The sequence below is a fragment of the Sorex araneus genome, chromosome 5, assembly GCF_027595985.1.
Source record: "Sorex araneus isolate mSorAra2 chromosome 5, mSorAra2.pri, whole genome shotgun sequence".
Taxonomy (NCBI): domain Eukaryota; kingdom Metazoa; phylum Chordata; class Mammalia; order Eulipotyphla; family Soricidae; genus Sorex; species Sorex araneus.
In genome coordinates this window covers 170,217,692-170,236,072 of record NC_073306.1, presented here as the reverse complement: position 1 = coordinate 170,236,072, position 18,381 = coordinate 170,217,692, and the positions used below count along the sequence as shown (strand labels likewise).

The 18,381-nt window shown below is 39.0% G+C and overlaps 1 long non-coding RNA gene and 1 pseudogene across 1 annotated transcript; one reads left to right on the top strand and one right to left on the bottom strand.

Annotated features, from left to right (window-relative positions):
• The window catches only part of LOC129405035 (uncharacterized), a 78,551-nt pseudogene that overhangs the window by 43,286 nt on the left and 16,884 nt on the right, over positions 1-18,381 (bottom strand).
• LOC129404872 (uncharacterized) lies at positions 4,553-18,146 on the top strand. The gene is made up of 3 exons (XR_008630208.1): positions 4,553-4,702; positions 17,720-17,820; positions 17,981-18,146. It is a non-coding gene; the product is annotated as an uncharacterized LOC129404872 (long non-coding RNA).

The window sequence follows — 18,381 nt, the reverse complement described above, 5'->3', positions numbered from 1 at the left end:
AGGAATCCTCAGAATGTATTGTTTATCATGATGATTATTGTAAATAATAATTAAGAGTCTACTAAGGGCCTATTTCAATGTTGTACATATTTTTCTTTGCTTGTTGATTTCAGGAAGTCAGTAATGCAATTGGTATTGTGTCATTATTACATATAGAGTATGAGACATTAAATAACACATCAATAAGGACATTTCCCAGGAATATTAGTAGCTGAAGCAGGGGTAAGAGATACCTACATCTTTCTAATTCTTGTGCTCAGTTAATTTTTTTTCTCTATCAGTACTTTTAGGCACTGTGGTTTACAAAACTAATAATAGTAGGATTTCACGCATTAAAACATTAGCAGCACACTCCACCAGAGAATCTGCTTCCCTCCAGTATTGTGCCAATGTCTCTCGCCACCCCATCGTTTCCCTTATCCCCATCCTCACTGTGGTCAACTTCCTTATGAAAACCGGTTCTCAGTAGCCTTTAGGCATTTGTTTTTTCTTTGCCATGCTTCTTTTTATCCTCCACATGAGAGCGAGTTTCCTGTGTCTCTCCCTCTCCTTCTGACTAATTTCACTCAGCATAATACTCTTTAGATCCATTCATACAGCAGCAAATTGCACAACTTCATCTTTTCTTATAGCTGAGTAGTATTCCATTGTGTGCATGTACCATCATTTCTTTAATTAATAATATGTTTTTGGACACCTGGGATATTTTCAGATTCTAGCTAGTGTGAATGGTGCTGCAACGAACAAAGGAGTTCAAATGTCTTTTCTGAAGAGAGTTTTTAGATCCTTGGGGTAAATGCCAGGAAGTGGGATTTCTGGATCATATAGAAACTCAATTCTTAGTCTTTTGAGAAGTGTTCATATTAGTTTCCAAAAAAATGGCCCTGTTGACATTCCCACCAGCAGTGAATGAAGGTCTTTTTCCCCCATATCCACAATGATACAGATTATTTTTGTATTTTGTGAAATTCCTGGCTCTGCACTCAGAAATTATCCCTGGAGGTGCTCAGGGGACCATATGGGATGCTGGGAATTGAACCTGGGTCGGTCTACACTAGTGAGGATGATACCTCATTGTTTTTTTGATTTATATTTTCCTAATGATAAATGATGGAGAACATTTTTTAATTTGCCTGTTAGTCATCTGTATGTCTTCATTGGGGAAGTTTCTGTTCATCTCTTCCCCCCAAATTTTTATGGGTTGGTTATTATTTTGTAAAATTCTAACAGCGCTTTATATATATTTTGGATATTACCCTTTATCAGATAGGTGCTGAGAGAATATTCTTTCTCAATATGTGAAACATTTTGGCTATCTTTTCCTTCTGGTCAACATTTCTTTTGCAGCTATGTAAGCTTACAGAAGCTTCTTAGTTTGATGTAGTCTCAGTTGTTTGTCTTTATTTCAGTTTGCTTGCTTCTCTATATTATTTTTATTCATTGCCTTGATATTAAATTCCACTGCATGAGGGGCTGGAGTGATAGCACAGTGGGTAGGGTGTATGTCTTGCATGCGGCCAACCCGGGTTTGATTCTCAGCATCCCATATGGTCCTCTGAGCACCGCCAGGAGTAATTCCTGAGTGCATGAACCAGGAGTAAGCCCTGTGCATCACCAGATGTGACCCCAAAAGAAGAAAAAACTAAATTCCACTGCATGATCATATCAATAAATGCAGAGAAAGCATTTGACAAGATCCAGCACCCATTTATGATAAAAATTCTCACCAAAATGAAAATTGAAGGAACTCAATATAGTTAAAACTATCTACCACAAGCCCACGGCAAGCATTATCCTCAATGGGGAAAAACTAAGAGCCTTCCCTCTAAGATCAGGGGACAAGACAAGGATGTCCAGTCTCACCACTTCTATTCAATATAGTACTGGAAGTATTTGCCATGGCAGTTAGGAAAGAAAAGATATTAAGGGTATCCAGATAGGAAAGGAAGAAATCAAGCTCTCACTATTTGCAGATGGCATGATACTATATTTAGAGAACCCCGAAGCCTCTAGCAAGAAACTCCTAGAAACAATAGACTTGTATAGTAAAGTTGCAAGCTATAAAATCAATATGCAAAAGAAAGTGATATGAAAAAAGCAATGCAATTCGCAATCATGACTCAGAAAATCAAGTATCTTGGAATCAGCTTAACCAAGGAGGTAAAGGACTTGTACAATGAAAACTACAAAATTCTACTTCAAGAAATAAAAGAGGACATGAGGAAATAGAAACACATCCCCTGCTCTTGAATTGGGAGAATTAACACTTTCAAAATGGCAATGCTCCCCAAAGCATTATACAGATTCAATGCAATCCCTATAAGGGTACCCATAACATTCTTCAAAGAAATTGATCAAACACGTCTGAAATTCGTATGGAAAAACAAGCCCCCACGAATAGCTAAAGCAATTCTTGGCAGTGGTGGTGGCTTGGAGGGCTTACTCAGGATGGAGATACATGGTGAAAGTAGGCTATGGACCAAACATGATGGGCACTTAGTACCTGTATTGCAAACCATAACACCCGAAAGGAGAGAGAGAGGGAGTAAAAGGGAATGTGCTTGCCACAGAGGTGGGGAAGGGGGCAGTATGGGGTGAGGTTGTCAGGAGGGATACTGGGAACATTGGTGGTAGAGAATGGGGAGGGATGGGTACTCAATCATTGTATGACTGAAAAGTAATCACGAAAGTTTGTAAGTCTGTAACTATCTCATGGTGATTCATTAAAAAAATTCCACTGCAAAGGTAATATTGGAAAGAAATAGATGCTTCATAACTACCAAAGACACTTGGAAACATCTGACCCAATGGCATCAAATCATTGAGATACCTCTAGATTCAATAAAATGCAGTGCTCTTCCTATGTTTTTCTCAAGGTAACCTATGGACTCAGGTTTGTTGTTGAATTCATTAATTATTTTTATTTGACTTTTGTGCATGGTATTACAAATGGGTCAGAATTTTCTTTTTGCATGTGACTCACAAGTTTTTCTAAAACCATTTGTAAAAAGAGACTTTCCTAGGACCATTTTATCTTCTTTTCTCCTTTATTGGAGAATAACAAGTTCAGGATGTCTCTAACTGTCAGTTCCATTCTATTGGTCTGACAGTGTGTCCTTTAACTAGTGCCACACTGTTTTGATGACTAATTTTATAGTAGAGTTTGAAGCTGTGGGGAGAAAAGCCTTCTATCTTCTTTTTTCCCTAGGGTTGCTTATAATATTTGGGGATTTTTATTCCTCTCTATAAATTTAAACATTGAATTTATATATTTTTTAAGAGTAACAGATGTTTTCATCATACTGCTTTGACTCTGTATAATATTTTGAGCAAGATTGTCATTTTGAGAATATTAATGCTTCCAGTCCATGAAAAGAGATGTCTTCCTATTTCCTTGTGTCCTCTTTTGTTTCTTCTACTAGTTATTTATAATTTTCTTGGAATAAGTATTTTTACTTCTTTTGTTAAGCTGGTTCTCAGATCCTTAATTTTCTAAGGATAAATTTCTTTTTTAGTTCTTCTTCTCATTTCATTTTCTCTTATTTGCAGAAACTTATTCCAAGTTTTTGTATTGTTTTCAGATATCTAATTTATGTTTTATATGAATCTATAATTAAATTTCCCCTTACATAGTATCCTAATCTTTATCTCTCTACATTATTTTTGTCTACAGTCTTGCTATTAAATTCCACTGCAAAGGTATTATTGGAAAGAAATAGATGCTTCATAACTATCAAAGACACTTGGAACCATTGTAATCCAATCCAAAATAAACAAAAATTCGATGTTTCCTCTTTTGTGTGTCTGATATGATCAATGCTAATCAAAGTAGCTACAGTAATTATTTTACATTATACATAAGTGACAGTGTGTATACTATACACTCAGAACCTGTACCATGATGTAAATATTGTATATATCTCAATAAATTTTATATATCTCCATAAGAGATATATACATTGTATATATCTCGATTACATTTCAATAAAATTGGCGAAAAATGCCAAAACTAATTCTGAATTCTATGAAAGTATACTCCTTGGACTCATAGCTTGATAACAGAATATTAAAAAGTGAAGTCCCTAATTGGATTATATGTACACATAAGAATTTGAGAAAGTTCATGCAGCCTAATTCCCATCCTCAGATAGTGCAGTCTATTTTCTGACATTTCCCCTTTGTTTATATGTGTCTGGGGAAAATATGATGGTGTAAAACTGTCCTGTATTACTGCTTGACAGTAAATATCAGGTTTCATCTTTACTTGCTTGCTCATATGGGAAGCACAGGAGAATACAATCTTAATGCATCATTAATATGATGTTTAGTGTGATATTAAAGATGTTAGATCTATACCACTATAGTCTAATGTGGCTAAAATTTCATTGTCTTACTCACTTCACTCCTGATTTAGCTCTTACCAAAAGGAGCAGAGACTTGATGCTTCAGACATCTTTCCAATGCTGTTCCTCCAGTATTAAAGGTTTACTTTGCTTACACTAGATTTCCTCTCTTTTCCTTTCCTGCAGGCTAGAATGCAGTGTGTCTAGAACTTAACTTCGGAACAAGAACAATACTATACCGGTTGGTGAACAATAAAAATAGGGGAGATGCCTGATTCCTTAATGAACAAACGCATGATTTAGAACCTTCTCACTCCACTGAGACTTCAGAGTCTATGCATGACACTGCCACATTCCTTGTAAGTATTTAAGTTAGATTCTGTGATGCATGATCTTGCTTTGGGAAATGTCAAGAGTGTGGTATTTAGAATTTAGCCTTAATTATTCCCAAACACAAAACTTAAAAGAAAAATTCAAGGTCATTTCTCTCTGGTATAACAGTGCTGAGGGGAAAAAAAACAGCAGTGATTTCTTCAAATGCAGTAAAATCATAAAGGAAGCAAGAATTAAGAAATTAAAAACATAACTGGGAAAACTGGTTAACTCTGAGTGGGGGAGAACAGCTGAGAAATATAGAGCTTTATAGATGTGACAAAGATCAATTTCTAGTTGATTTGTTTTGCTCTACACATTGTTATGACTCAGATTTATAGTAGATTTTATCAAGATACTATCTTTTGTTAAAGGTTCTGAACCAAAATCTGTTTGGGAAATCTGTTGATGGGAGGGGTAATATTAGAAAGTGTGTTGAAGGCACATTGACACGAGGTTGAGTTATAACCAGAATAACTGAAAAGTGAAATATTATAGTCTTATCCATAGGGATACGATTGCATAGTATTATTACTGCACAGCAATAAAATTTGTAATGACTCATATTCTATTGGTCTAGAAATTTAGGTAAGAATAGTTAGATCAACAGGGGTTCAAAACTTTGATCCAACACCCTAAATTAATGCTCTCTCGCTAAAACTTTTCTCACGTATAAAATAAAAAGTATTCCTTATAGATTATGGCTAAAAGTAATAGTACATGGAAAACATTAACAAACGTGTTTAGGAAAAGATGAACCTAATCATTATGCCTTCGGTACTTGACTATATGATACTTTACTGAACTTTTAACTGTACTAAGAAATTATTACTTTGCCCCTAACTCAAGACTACATTGAGATATTTGCTACAAATCACAACCTACTTGCCAAGTAAACGGTTATGGGGGTAAGATCAGGAAAGAGGTCATGAAATACTGAGCACTAGAACTGCTATATAAGGCAATACTCACCTACTGTCATTTTTGTTGTTGTGATTATTTTCTTTGCACAAAGATACCTAGGGAAGAGAGGAAAGTAAGAACTGAAATTCAGCTTACGCTTTGCAAGCTAAACCCTGGATCCTGACAGGAAGTGCTTTTCTCTCATTTGCATGAAGATTATCAATAGCCATAGCCCCTCCTCCTCTTGATGTTATTTCCAAGCATTGGACATAACCTGTGAGTGATAATCAGAGGGACAGACATAACCAATCTTAAGGAAATAAAGTAGACAGCTAACTTTCCGAGGTCTCAATAACGTGCTAGCCACCGTGTGTGGGGCTTGACCAAGGAAGATGGAGTCAAAGTTGCATCCAGAACCCCCTCCAGCCCTGTTTCCATCAGGAGCGTCCCCGGAACACCACTGTCTTCAGGTTCCCAGAACGGCTCTCGACATCTTTCCCAGCAAGGTCTAAGTTCAGTTATCAGTATAAGTTTAATTCACTCTGGAATTGTGAAGGTAGAACTGAAGGATGGATATGGAATAGATGAGAGAGAGGAAGGAGGAAAACCTAAATTTAGCTGTGACAGAGCTGAGTTATTTTTGTTTTGGCTAATAAGCAAAATTGAGAAAGGGACAGTTTTTCTTTTGTTACCATTTATATAAAAGACCATTGCCTGGGTCACTGCAGTAGTTCTAGCACTACTCATTTTTCTCAGGGGAGGGGAGGAGTATCGGTGGATTTTTTAAAAATTGCTTCCTTCCTTCCTTCCTTCCTTCCTTCCTTCCTTCCTTCCTTCCTTCCTTCCTTCCTTCCTTCCTTCCTTCCTTCCTTCCTTCCTTCCTTCCTTCCTTCCTTCCTTCCTTCCTTCCTTCCTTCCTTCCTTCCTTCCTTCCTTCCTCCTTTCTCTTTCTTCTTGCACTGATTTTGCCTTCTTTCCTTCAATTTCATTCTTCCTATCTGCAAACCAGTAGTGCCGAAGAGATTGCACCTTACCAGGAGACAGGAAATCAAGATACTAACCCTTTCCTCCCTTACCTCCCCCCACCCCCCATAGAATCATGCTGGAAGACTTGGGTAGAACAATTAAGCTCTCTCTAACAGCAGCCTTGGTTGAATTCTCACCAGGTTGGACACTGTGACCAGGTCAATAAAACATTTAATGCTAACTTCAAAACAACTCTAAGAAAAACTGTGCATCTAGAAACACTCTAGTGTTCCTATTTTACAGAAGAAGAATGAAGTTAACTCTTAAAGAGATGCAATTACTAAACAGCAGGACTTTGTTAGAAAATTGGACTCCGTTCAAATAGGAGGCATATGGTCTTAGAGCCCTCTTAGTGTTTAAACCTATATTGCTATAAGGTCCAAGCTAAGAGGGGCTGGAGTGATAGCACAGCAGGTAGGGCATTTGCCTTGCACGTGGCCGACCTGGGTTCAATTTCCAGCATCCCATATGGTCCTTTGAGGACTGCCAGGGGTAATTCCTGAGTGCAGAGCCAGGAGTGACCCCTGTGCATCTCTGGATGTGACCCCAAAACTAAAAAAAATATAAAGTGACTTACTAAACATTGTATTGATGCATTGTCCTTAGAAAGTTACATAAAGAGTTGAAGTGAGGTATTTGTTCATCCTTATTTTTGTACAAGGCTTTCTGGAGGTCTTGGCTAAGAAGCCAGAACCCAAGGATGGCAAAGGGCAGTGAAGGCCAGAAATAGGTGTCCTAACATAAGTCAGCAGGGCCAGTGTTTACCTTGGGGAAGTCCACTTGGGGTTCTCAGTCCCTCCCTTCAAGCAATGGAAAAGAAAGGAGTGACGTGGGCCTAGAGAGATAATAGTACCTTAGGCTAAGTACACTCAGATCCCAACAGTACGAGCACCACCAGGAAAGTGATCCTGAGCACAGAGCCAGGAGTAAGCCATGAAAGTGGCTCAGCATCACATGGGTTCCCAAATAGTACAAAGATATGAAGAAGAGGAAAAAAGATACCACGATGAATGAGGAGAAACATATTACTTTGAAAAGAGTTGATGAAACAGAGTAAAGTTACCACCCAGAACCTGAATATCAGGTCATGGTAGATCAGTAAGTCATTTTCAATGAGAGAAATTTTCTGATAGAAACCAGGAATCCTAATCTAGAAATTCTGAGATAGTTCTGGATAGCTGTATGGTCTGTGAAGTGAATGTGGAGTGTGTGTGTGTGTGTGTGTGTGTGTGTGTGTGTGTGTGTGTGTGTAGAGAAAGAGAGAGAGAAAGAGAGAGAGATAGAGTTTCTCTAGCATGGAATTAAAAATAAATCACTATTCCCTTTTATTTATTAATTTTCTTTATTCAATCACCATGAATTACAAAGTTACAAAGTAAATTCATGGTTGAGTTTCAGGCATACACTGTTCCAACACCAATTCCTTCACCTGTGTCCACTTCTTTCTGTCAAAGTCTGCAGTCTATTTTTTTAAATAATAGTCTATTTAAATGATATTGGCTTAATAGTGACAAATTACAATAGCAAAAAGAGATTCAGCCCTCCCTCCATGAGGTCTTCGCTTCTTTGCTGACTCCAACGTTGGAAAGTTGGGGCATTGTTATTTAAGGTGTCTGTGTGGGCTTTAGCTGCAGGAGGAGAGAATACTAGAAAGCTTGTCTAAATTCAATTTCTAAAGAATCATTGGTGATCTGACATCCTGACGCCTTCCTTTTTTTTTTTCTTTTTTGCTTACTGAGAAGTCTCAGACAAGAGACTTTGGACAACTGTCAACTGCAAGGATTCTTGTTTTCTAGTATTAGCATCACTTTAATTGTATGCCAGGATTCAGTTCAACCAGAGCTTCCTCATGATTCTCTCTCCAAATTTCTTGTTCTCCTCCCTACCTTTACAGTGCTTTCTTGTGTTAACTTTCATCATACCAGCAGCTCTTAGTGAGTAGGTTTCTAATTATGCACAATGTTCAGTGCTTGGAGCAAATTCCTACCAAAGAATATTTAGACTTTGTCATAAGCTTCTTGTATGTATTGTATATATATTGTATATATTGTCATAAGATCCTTGTATATATTCATATATATACAAACATATGTGAAAATGCTAGATTAAACAACAGATTTTTATTTCTCATAGTTCTGGAGACTGGAAAATCTAAGTTCATCTTTTAGCAGATTGGATCCATTATAAGGTTCCCAAACCTGGTTTGGAGACAGCTGCCTTCTTGTGTTCTCATACAGATGAGCTCCTTTATTATAGGAACTTCTTTTATTATAGGAACATAAATCCACTCTGGGACTTTTAATTTATGATCTGTCCTAAATTAAAATGCCTATCTGTGCCCCCACCTCTAAATATTTTCTTATGAAGTTCGAGATAATGAGTAAAGGTCTCTAGTGAATTTGCAGGAGCATAAACTTTTAGTCTGTTATCAGTCACAACCTCTATTTGCGTTATTTATGTCAGGTGTAGTGGGTATAAATAAAATGGGATCTCTGCAAATGGTAGTGACAGCAGACTTGATATCTGTAGTGAAGTCAAAGGAGTATTGCATCAGATGTCTTTCTTTCAGTGTACTTACTTCTGTCACTCTAACTCAAAAAAAGAACTCCATGCTTCTGATGAGGAGATCATCAGTCAAATGTTATATTCCCCAGTGTTTTCTGAATTAGCATATTTCTTATCTTCGTTGAATTATAGTTAGGCCATAAAATGTATAACACCAACTGTTAAGACTGATATTCTCCCCCATCTGTCACTTGTTTTTGTATGTCTAAGGCACCAATGTATTTTACCCTGGAGATTGACTTAAGATAAAGGAACTTTAGGAACTTAGCTTTTGATATGTAAGTTTTAGATTATGTTGAACCTTACCTTCAAGATTGATTTCATTAGATCCTTGCCTTGTTGGGCAACCTCCATTTTACACAAGATGAAGTCATTGAAGGGAACTAGATAGAAGCAACCTAAAATGAAAGAGGAAGAAGGAGGAACAGGCGATCTAGTACTGGGGCTATGACACTTCTATTGAATGCAACTGACCCGGGTTCCACTTTTGACACCACATAGAGTCATTTTTGTCCTGTTAGGAATAATGCCTGAGCAAGGAGTGAGCCTTGAGCACCATCGAATTTGGCCCCAACAAAACAAAACGAACAACAATCACAAAAAAAAAACAAAAAAATGGAAAAACAGGAAACAGTAAGAAGAATCCATGGGGAGTGAGATCTGGAAACTCAGGTTTTAGAATTAAAGGAAATGACGGGAAAGATGACAGGGGATGGAATTTCAGATAATTTTATGGCTTACTCCTAAAGAGTTGAGGTAAATAATCAGACAAATGTACTACTTTTTGTTCTGGCATTGATTATTTAACTTTTATAACTTCTTTATTTAAATCTGGAAAGGAATGGGAGTGAAGATAGATGGTCAGCAACTACACCACCTCTGCTTTGCTGATGAGATTATTCTAATAATATCAAACATTAGCCAAGCGGCACAAATGCTTGTCAACTTCGACTGCAAGTGTGGAAAAGTAGGACTGCAGCTGAATCTCAGCAAAACAATGCTCATGAAAAACAAACTAGTCTCCGATGTTCCATTTTCTCTCAATGAAACAAACACCTCCGAATGCAGCAGCTATGTGTACCTGGTCGAGAACTCAACATGAGAAACAATTTGGCGCCAGAACTGTGCAGGAGGAAGAGAGCAGCATGGAACGCCTTCAAGAGTGTCGAAGAAGTGGTTAAGAGGACAAAGAACCTCCAGCTCTGGGCACATCTTTTCAACTCCACCAGTCTCCCTGCACTAACATATGCCTCGGAGACCTAGGCCCTATGAAAACAGGATGAGAACACTATTCAGGTACCCCAAAGAGGAATCTAAAGAGCTATACTTGGAGTATAATGTTCCACCCAAGTGAGAGAAGGAATCCAGAGTTCCGACCTCTATCGACAATAAAGAATCTGGAATGCTGTCTCATTTGCCAGGGCGTCAAAAATCAGATGGGCTGGACATGTAATGAGATTCAGAGAGGACTGCTGGACTAGAGCTATTACAGACTGGATTCCACGGGATGTCAACAGACCGCGTGGCTGCCCACCTACAAATGGTCAGATTTCTTCACCAAGACCCTGAATAAACAGTTTGAGGCTCTTTATGTTCCTGGAGGGAGCAGATGCCGTTGGGTTACACTAGCACTTGACAGGGACAAATGGAGACGTTACTGGTGTCCACTCGAGCAAATCGATGAATAACAGGATGACAAGTGATATAAGTGATACAGATAACTTCTTTACTCTTTCAACAATCCAGTTTTATGTCTTAAAAATTGAAGTTAGAAAAATAACTTATCTCTCGAGGCCGTTGTGTGGCCTGAATGAGACAACACGTGTGCAGCAGTCAGCACCTCTCTCACGGTCCATACTTTTCTCAAGGTCAGATTCATCAGAGAGTGTTGGTAGCCTGCTACGGGGTATGCAAATATTCTATGATCCTAAACTCTGAGCATACATTCTACATTATAATTACACTTGATCATCAATTCTGAGATAGGAAAGCAGGGCTCTAAGTTTGGTGCATAACTGATCTGAGTGAAAAAAGTTAGTTACCAAATGGGATTACATTAACCTAAGAAGTTTCTGCATCTTAAAAGAAACAGTGACCAAAACACAGAGAGAGCCCATGGCATGGGAAAGAATATTTCTCAAGTATCTATTAGATAAGGGGTTAACATCCAGGATATACAAGACACTAGTAACATTGTACAAGAAAGAAACCTCCAACCCCATCAAAAAAAAATGGGGAGAAAAAATGAACAGAAGTTTCCTCAAAAAAGAAATACAAATGGACAAAAGGCACATGATAAATACTCCACATTGCCAATCATCAGGAAGAGGCAAATAAAAACAACAATTAGATATCATCTCACACCACTGAGACCTGCGGACATTAAAAAGAACCAGTGCTCGTGCGGATGTGGGGAGAAAGGGGCTCTCTTTCATGGTTGGTGGGAATGCTGACTGGCCAGCCTTTTTGGGTAACAGTACAGGAATTTCTTAAAAACTAGAAATTGAGCTCCCATGTGACCCAGCAATACCACTTCTGGGAATATATCCTGAGAGTGAAAAAGCAGCACATTAAATATGACATCTGCACCTATAAGTTCATTGCAGCACTATTTACAATAGCCAGAATCTGAAAACAACCTGAGTGCCTAAGAACAGGTGACTGGTTAAAAAAACTTTGCTACATCTACACAATGCAATACTATGCAGCTGTTAGAAAAGATGAAGTCATGAAATTTGCTTATAAATGGATGGTCATGGAGAGTATCATTCTCAATGAAATTTGTCAGAAAGAGAGAGACAGACGTAGAATAACTGCACTCATTTGTGGTATATAAAATAATGTAATATGAGACTAATACCCAAGGACAGTAGAGACAATGGCCAGGAATGTTGCTTCATGGTTGGAAGCCTGCCCCCTGAGCTGGGAGAGAAAGCAGTTGTGATGGAGAAGGGATCACTAAGTCAATGATGATTGGAGGGATCAATTGGGATGGGAGATGTGTGCTGAAAGTAGATAAAGAACCAAATGTGACAGCTTCTCAGTATCTATATTGCAAACCATAATGCCCCAAAGTAGAGAGTATGGGAGAAACTGTCTGCCACAGAGGTGGGGGTGGGAGGTGGGGGGGAGGAGGTGGTGGTGAGGGGTGGGAGGGGGGATACTGGAGACATTGGTGGTGGAAAATGTGCACTGGTGAAGGGATGGGTGTTTGATCATCTTATGGCTGAAACTCAAACATGAAAGCTTTGTAATTATATCTCACGGTGATTCAATAAAAATGAAAGTTAGTTACCTCTCCCCTCCCTTCTTCTCTCTTCTCTTTGTTTCACCATATTAGAGATGCTCAGGGATTACTCCTGGTTGTGTGCTCAGGGATCTCTCCTGCCAGGGCTTGGGGGACCATATAAGATGCCTGGGATTGAACCTGGGTTGGCTATATGCAAGGGCGAATGCCTTACCCACTGTAATTGTAATATTGCTTAGACCCTTCTTTTGGTCTCCCAAGTGGTACACAGAGGGCCTAGGGCCCTTCCTAACAATTCTTGGTCAACTGGGTTCAGAGTTCAATGCAAGAACCTGAGAGGATGTGGCACTGCTAGGGCCCTGTGGTGTGGTGCTAGGGATTTCCCAGCTCACTGGTGTGTGCTTGGGGGCTTCCAGAGCCACTCTGGTCCCTCTCAGGGGATCATATGGTGATGGGGATGAATCCTGCATTGACTGAATTCAATGTGTGAATGTTAACCCCTGTCTCCAGCCCCTAACACCTTTTGTGGGAAAATATTTCTTTACAGAGCCCTTATGGAATGTAACCAGATTCTGTTACTTCCTTAAGCAAACCTTTATTTTGCTTATAAGAAAATGGTAATGAATTATTATTGCCTCTTCCATCTTTGATTACGTACGTCTTTCTTATGGACCACATACAATACTGGAATGTTTACTATGCTTTTACCAAAAGAATTAATATGTTATAGAACACTGTAAAAGATGAGAATAATAAGACTAGAGCCCTAATGAAACCTAAGATCAATTGGAGTCAAGAAATTTCAAAATGGAGAACCAAGTATATGGTATATAAATTCAGCTTTATTATACACACATCATAAAACATTTTGCATCATAAAAGTCACGCACACTCAGACACACAGACACACACACACACACACACACACACACACACCAGTTGTAAGGTTCTATGTTAAGCTCCCAAACAAACAAATATAGTTAAAACTGGCTGAGACCTTGACTTGTGGAGATCATAACTCCATAGTCCTTCTTGTTTGTTAAAATATTATATATATTTATACCTTATTAATTTATCCTGTTCAAATATGTGGATATGTATAATCTATATATCAAACCATGTAATGCCAGGGATTTAACTGGAATGAGTCTCATGCAAGGTCCATGCTGTGACGTATGCTCTTTGTCCCCAATATCTTTTTAAAGGCTAAATCTTACCTGAGCTAGTCTGTCGGTCCTGAGATCTGAGACAGGAAAGGGGACTAGAACATTTTTACCACTTCCTGTTTCCTGCCCTCATACAATTCTGTGGGTTGAAAGGAGAAAGCAGAAATCAAGGGGAGAGAAGAAAGTGCCGGAAGTGAACCAATATCAAAGGAATTACCCAAGAAAAGAGGGAGGAGAATAGTGATAGAGTCATTGAGAGTGGACTAGAACAATCCCTTTACAAATAATTCAGTTTTCTCCTCTCCCAGGTTTATACACTGAAGAAACTCTATGCTAATATGCCCAATCTAGCATCTGTTAATGCTTTAACTTTTCTCTGTAGCCTCCTGAGTTTTGGCACAGTCTTTGCCTCAGGCATGTAAATTTGCATTTTCCCTTGACACTCTTTTAATATGCGCTGATACAGTAGCTTTCTAAATTTGCCTGAATTATAGCATTTGCAAGGTATTTTTGGAGACTTATGAAGAGCTGAGCTGGAGTTAAACTTAATTATTATTTTATACACATCCGTTTTTTTTCCTTCTTCTGATTTAATTTCTAAGGAAAGCGTTAAGCTGCCCATAATTTTGAGAAATTTAAAGTTACAAAACAAAAAGAGTAATAAACCAGAGAGTATCTTTTACTATCAGAAAGATGAATGAGATGATTAAAGGTTGTTTCTAAATTAATTAAAAACATTTGTAATCGCTACAAGCATGTGCTATGCCTCTAAAATAGAGAAAGATGTGCACTATAAATAAATGTAATGAGACAAAGCCCTTTCCACTTTTATATGGACAGTCTCTCCTGCGGGTGAAGTCCAAGAGTTCATCTGAATTAAATTAAAATTTTTCCAAGTTTTAAGTTGGTCTCTTTCACTTGCCAATTACAAACCAGTTCTGCGCATTCAAAGTATCTGATTACATAGTTTTTAGAAATTGAATTAGCAACAATTTGGGAAAGTGATCTGTATTCTTAAAGTCACAATTTAATGCGGTATAACAGCTTAAAAGAAAACAGACTGGATGGGTTCAACAGGGAGAGATGAGATGAGGGCGGGGCTGTGTTAGCGTGTCCTTCCAAGCTCTATTTTCTGTGGCTGAATGCTGTCCTTAGTCTTGTTAATTGTGGAAGAATGATGGAGTTCTGGTTTTGAAGCTGAATCAAAGTCCACCTTGCTACAAGGGAAATGACTACAGTTTAGCTCGTGCTCATTACAAACCATATTCGGGTTCCTTTACCTATTTCTGCCATCCACTTAAGAGTTAAGTTTGTTCCCTTCTTTCCATATTAGAATGTTTCTTGGGGAAAAATTATGTTGTTTAGTATGTTTGTTTTAATAAGATATGTGTTATTTAGAACACAGATATGAGATAAAAGAAAAATTATGAGACTGAATACTACTTTCATCACATCCTAACTCTGTGGTTTTAAGCAATTTTTTTCTAACTGAATAAATGTCAGTTTCTTCATCTGTAAGTGTGAATCCTAGTGTCTACCTGATGGCATTGCTGTAGGGTACAAAGGTATCTAAAAAGAATTCAAACTGGAATGTAGAATTTGGCATGTGTAGAATGGGTGAGTTGGTGACTAATGTAAATGAGACTTGGTTTTCCTAAATGTAGAGAAAAGAAATTTTCAGAGCAACTCATGAAATAGGCATAAGGAAAGAGGACTGAGATGGGAAAGGTTGAGAGGGTCTCTGCTCTTGGCTACTGTTCTGGTCCTATAGGTTTGATTTTGATCACTGTAGACAGATAAAAGACAGAAGGTGACAAAATAAAAAAAAAATACTTGGATCTGAGGCTGGAGTGGAGCAACATTGGAGAGAAAGGGGGCATCTCCTCCTCCTGCATGGACTGAAATACTACTCTACATCATGGGGACTGTTGGCTATGAGAGAAGCATAAAATAACACTAGGATGAATGTTTGCCTGGACAACCAGTTCTGCTTTGTGTTTTGAGGCATGGATCAGGAGGAGAAGGGACAGAAAACCAGATATGGCAGAGACAGTTCCCTCAGGGTGATGTATTGTTAGGACAATTTTTTTTTTTTTTGCTTTTTGGGTAACACCTGGCAATGCACAGGAATTATTACTGGTTCATGCACTCAGGAATTACTCTTGGTGGTGCTCAGGGGACCATATGGGATGCTGGGAATAGAACCTGGGTCGGCCGCATGCAAGGCAAACACCCTACCCGCTGTGCTATCACTCCAGCCCCTGGTTAGGACGATTTTTGAGCAAACATGGAGGCACCCTGTTGGAATGCCAGATTGGGGTGCTGTGGAGTCAGCGTTTAAGTGACTATTGTTGAACTCACCCATAAGAATAGAAAAAATAATGAGGCAATTCATATAAAATGCCTTCTGTTCCTGTGACTTACTTGAAGTGATGAGAGCAGCCTCAAGAGGGGACTCTACTGCCTTTCTTTTCACATGCCTTGGTTACCTGGGTAGGTATCTGGGAGAGTCAAGAGTGACCAGCTCTGCCTGAGCACCTCCGTGGCATAGACAAATGCAACTCAACCGCCCCACTAGGAATTCATCAGACTGCACCTGAGTTCCACTCGATCTACATGGTGCAGGAATTAATCCCTGCCACCCAATTTCTCAAGTAAATGTGAGCAATTTGTTCTTTGCAGGAAAAGAGAGTTAGTTCTAACCTCTGAGTACATTGGCCCATCACCTGTCCTAACAGAAAATAATTTGAGATGGGAGATGAATAGTGAAACAAAATAAGTTAATTTGTGAAAAAGAGAGGAGAAGGAATACTCAAGAAAGAACACAGTCTTCTCCAAAGTGAGAAGAGTTAAGTGCACATCTAGACGTGGTCAAAGCCCCTAAGTGCAGAATGCTTCAAAAGTAAAAGAAAGAAATTCCACCTCTCACATAGAGATGAGGGTAACTCCCAGGATGGGGGAGGTATCATGCCCTTTGCAAAGTTAGTGGGGTTTTTGTTTGCTTTTTTTGGCCACACCAAGCAGTGCTCAGAGCTAACTCCTTGTGGGCCTAGGGTCCATATAGGGTGCCAGGGATTGAACTTGGGTCATCTGCATGCAAGGCAAACGCCCTACCCACTGTACTAGCCCTAACGCTTTGATATCTTTATCCTGGCCTTTGTTCCTGCCTTGGAGTTGCTCCTCCCAGTGTCCACCTGCTGCTCCGGGTCTTTCCTTCTGAACCTCAAAGCTGTCTCCAGCCTTCTCAGTAGGTTTCTTAAATTTCACAGGTCTCCAAGTCTCTGGGCGAGTTTAACTTTGAGACATGTTGTTTTTTTCTACTACACATCTTCAGGGATCCCTATCTACCTGCCTACAATATGTCTAATAAGACTGATTAACTCCTGTTAATACAAAGATCATTATCAACTGTTTGTAAATTTTCTATTAAAATCATTATGTGCCCCAAGATGTTCTAACCATGAAGCTTGATGGAGCAACAAGCTCCTCCCCCAAGAAAACCCAAACAGAAAAAAACCATCAAACAAAGTCAAGCAAACAAAACCCAGCTCAATATTATGAAACTGATATTCTAAGGGGGGGTTATAAATAAGGTTTTGAATGATAAAAATTATGTAACATAATAGGCAATTAGAAAGACTGAAGAGAAAAAAAGTGCTATAATATTTGAATAAAAATTGTGCGTGCATGTACAGGAGAGAAGGGTGTGTGTGTGGGGTGTGCATGTGTGTGTGCACGCACATACATTTCACTTAATCACAGTTTGATTAGCACTGGAACAACTGGATGCCACTGGAGTACCTCCCATTCCACATACAAATATTTCAACATTCAGCATTTAGCACTTTCTGACTCTGTAGGCTTTTGAAATAAACCATTACAATCATCCCTCAAATTCCAGCAGGTCAGTTATATACCTAAGACGCCAGTGTTTTAGAATTTACCAATGAGGAGCCTCTGGATGGCTTAGAACCATCACAGCACAGCCAACTCCCAATGGCTCTAAGTGGCTGTTATCACTCTGTAGCAACAGAGTTCGTCTTGCACAGCAAAGACAAACAGAAGTCTTGATGTGCTTTGTATTTTCTCACCTACAGCCTCCATTTGCCACTACACTGCTCTCACCGTTTCTTGCCACGCTGTGTTCAATTTGCCTCTTGAGTAGAGCGCCCACTGCTGGTACTCATCGGTAAAGCAGGTAAGTTGCACAGAATTGTACTGTCCAAACTGTAGTTGGTAAATATTTTGAGCTGCACTCCTCGTTTTTGAGATGTATCAATGAAGCTAATTTGTAAAGCTTAGCATAGCGTATGTAAATACATCCTACTCATTCCTTTCCTGTCTTTTTCCTACAACAGGCGAGAGTCCCTACTGAACACAGTCTCCTCCACATTCCCATCTTGAGGACAATTAAGAAGAATGTTGTGACTTCTGAGTGGAGCTTTAAGCTGTGCCCAGGCACTCTGAGGACGCTCAACTCCTCCTTCACTGCATGTGTCCATCACGACGTTTTCTCTGGAGTGATTGGAGGCCTTTTATCCCTTCTCCTACAATGAAAACTGTGTTTTCCCAAGAGCTGCTCCAAGGATGCATCCTTGAATGTCTAGTGTGTGTCTTGGGCTATCTGGCTTGCTATCCAAGACAATGTTTTATCACTAAATAGCTTCTTCACTAAAGCTGCCACTTACCAATCTGGAGAATCCTTATACCTGGTATCCAACTTGGTTGGGTTTCAATATCTCACTTGAGATTTTGGCTT